Source organism: Juglans microcarpa x Juglans regia, chromosome 3D (assembly GCF_004785595.1).
Source record: "Juglans microcarpa x Juglans regia isolate MS1-56 chromosome 3D, Jm3101_v1.0, whole genome shotgun sequence".
Lineage (NCBI taxonomy): Eukaryota > Viridiplantae > Streptophyta > Magnoliopsida > Fagales > Juglandaceae > Juglans > Juglans microcarpa x Juglans regia.
The window spans coordinates 33794799-33798350 of record NC_054598.1 but is presented as its reverse complement, the minus strand read 5'-3'; the positions used below and the strand labels follow the sequence as shown (position 1 = coordinate 33798350).

At 35.6% G+C, this 3552-nt stretch overlaps 1 pseudogene; it reads left to right on the top strand.

The window, feature by feature from the left end:
* The first annotated feature begins 243 nt into the window (after positions 1-243).
* On the top strand, positions 244-2433 carry LOC121254955 (annotated as a pseudogene).
* Positions 2434-3552: the final 1119 nt, after the last annotated feature.

Genomic DNA, 3552 nt, shown 5'->3' with positions numbered 1-3552 from the left:
TTTTCAAATTCTAAAAAAAAAAATTATATTAAAAACTTATATTCTAACAATATTTTAACAATATAATATTTTAATCCAACTTTTATATCATTTCCCAAACCCTATAAAACATGTCAAATTAAACTATTTTATTATTATTCACAAATTATTTCACTACCATTCATAACTCATATTATATTATCTCATTCCTACTCGACTTGTAGTTCCCTCTCTCTCTCTCTCTCTCTCTGTGGGAAATTCGGAATGGCATCGAGTCTGTTCAAAACTCTAATTAGATCGTTGAACTTTCGATCGACAGTAAAAAAACTCTGCCTAATCAAAAGAAAAATCGGTAACCACACCACCAAATGGATGTAGGTACATTTTTATTTTCGTTTCCAATCCCTAAAATTTATGTACCTAAAGTTATATGTTGGTCGGTTGAGAATGTGCTAAAACTAAAAATTATGAAATGTTATAATTGTAAAAAATTGGATTCCTTGATCTGAAATTTTTAGAGGTTCTCCTGTTCGTTGTAATATATAATATGAGTTTCTCGTCAAATGGTGTCGATTTTATTGTTTTATATTAATTGGAATGGCTTGTTATTTGAAAAAGGTTTTTACCATGGCATGTGAAAATTGTGATCCCAGCCATTCATGTATCACCACATTACAGTTAAATCTATTGCTAGCTTAATCTTAGATTTCTCCATCTATGGTAAAATCTAGGATGATGGGAAAAAAAATCCTTGAATTTATTTTAACAATTGGACGCTTCCAAACTTCTGCACGTCCGACTGTCACCGATATATGTATTTTTTTTTTTCATAAGTCAGTTTTTATTAAAAGCTTAGGGCTCAATTCAAGTACACATGATGTATATAAGGGAAAGCACCGGACTAGAAAAGAGAGGGAAAACTAGAAGACATAAAATCAATAAAAACTCAGTCCGTTACAAGATCACTTTCGAACTCTGCTAATCTAGACCTCTCTCTCTCAGGATCAATTGTGGACCACGGTTTCAACAACTCACTATCAATCCCGGCTTGTACAATTGTCGACCACCGGTTCACTTTCAGTCAGTGTCAATCATGTTATGGTCATTCCATCTCCTTACCTTGTGCCTCTTTCTCTCTCTTACTTGATTTTATTACTTTTGTTGATTGAGCCTGTCGTGAGTTTGACTTTCTTGATCCATTCAGCGAAGGGGTTTAATTTTTTTTTTTTTTTATAAGTAATAAGAGATTTTATTCATGCAAGTAGATAGGCATAACCTAAATACAAAAGAATAATATAAGTGAAAACACTTAAATACAAGCTATGAATTAGGAACTAACAATGTCTAAAAAAGAAACATTTAAAATATCCCCATTTAGTACAAGAGTTTTCATCCAAATGTAAAGAGTTTGAAGGAAAAACTCTCTAAATTCTCCCAACGAGTGTTCTCTGTTATCAAAACAACGTCCATTCCTTTCTAGCCATAAACACCACAATAAGCATAGAAGAACCATCTTCCAAATATCGACAATGTGATGGTTGCTCATAAATCCTTTTCAACGAGCCAATAGATCCACCAATCTCTTGGGCATCACCCAAGCTATACCCAACTTGCTGAAAATCTTATCCCAAATAGTCTTTGCCTCGTCACAATGCAGAAACAAATGATCAATCGACTTCCCATCTTTCTTGCACAAATAACACCAGGTCGGCTATTGAGGGGTTGGGTTGCATCCATCTTATGTGGACCACATATAGGTATTGAGGGGTTGAGAAATTCATTCAGGCAACTATAAATGTTGTAGGACCTACCTCTTATTTCTATCTCTCCAACCACTAGCACTAGAGTTTGGATAGGAAGTCTAAGTGATCAAAATGATCTCAAATTTTGCCCACTGTTACAATGAAAACTCTCACTCTAAATATTGTCTTTTAAAAAATAAAGTAACATGTTATATTCCAACTTTTTCCCTTCTACCCCACCTTTTTCTTTGCACCTTGCCCATATGTATGAATATGCTTGCTTTGCCTTTGTTTCCTTTGTCTTCAAGTCCTTTTGAATTTTTGAAAATTTTGGTTATAGGAACATTTATACTTCTCTTTTATTTTTAGGATACACGTAAGAAGTCCCCAATGGAGTTGATCAATGAAGTTCCACCTATCAAGGTTGAGGGCAGGATTGTTGCTTGCAAAGGAGGTTAGTTTGCAAATTCTAATTGTTTTTGCAGTTTCTTTTTCATAATTTCCATTGAAGACGCCATGTGTGGATTCTTGGTTCCATGAATAGTAACTCAATCCAACACAAAGGATATATTTACAAGGGGTTTACTTGTTTCTGGCTTCAGATAGCAATTCGGCACTTGGTCACCCAATTGAGTTCATATGCCTTGACCTTAATGAGCCAGCAGTCTGCAAATATTGTGGCCTACGCTATATTCAAGGGCGCCACCACTAGAAGCCTGAAGTCGATTATTCTGCGAGATCTGTGGTGACGAATTCCTAGAGGAGTTGTGACATTAGCAGGGTGCGTGTTTGTAGATGCATATTCCATTTTCGTGGACGGATTGTGGTTCGGTTATACGAACTTTGATGTGTTCAATGTTTAGTAGAAGTAAGGATTTGACAACCCTTTTCCCATTATGTTGTTTGATGGGGTTATATATAAGAGAGTAATGCTAGGTATAAGTTTCAAATAGACAAGTCTTATACAAGCCTTTTGTAAAAATGTGGGTTCCATTAAAAAAGAAAAAAATTTAGACTTTTTCATGGTGGGGTCCACTTTTTTTATAAAGGGCCTATGCAGGGCTTGTCTATTGGGGCTTGTACAAATAATTTCTCTATATAAGAATGCATTTATCAATTTGTCTGATTCCAACTTGATGAAATGTTGTGATGAGTTTCGCTATTAAATTTACCTCTAATCTTATACAAGAATTATAAACCTTTTTTATTTATTTGAGGGTTGGTTGTGATAGACACGTTACAAAAAGGTACATTTCCAGGACATTGTTAAAGTGTTGTGAGCATTGGCAATTTTAAATGAAAATGAGTGTCCTGTAAATCTTGATGTACAACCTTTCTCAACGGACACCTTCCTCCAAAGGGCAGTAGTAAATCTCCATTACCCAGGACATGATTAAGATCTTCACATTGCCGATTCTCGCAACAATTACAACAAGAGACAATAGGAATACCAATCTTGTGTATTTGATCATCCACACTTAGACAATTAAAGTAAGCTTTCCACACACAAATAGATATCTTACCAGGCAACCATTTATTCCAGATCCACGAAACACCATCCATTTTTGTGACTCTGACACGAATTATCTCCCAAGCCAACTTGGTAGAGAAATCCCCGTGTTTATCAGGAGTCCAAATCAACACATCATCTTTATTCTTCACCCCACCCACCAAAGCCATAACCTCACTAGCCAATTGCGGTCCGGTGAGCTGATTAAGTTAATCCACGTCCCAGCAGTTCTGCACCACTATATCTTTCACCCTGAGATGAGTCTTCGAGATGTCATTTGCCCTTATACATAAAGGTCCGGCCTCCATAAACTTGTCAAAC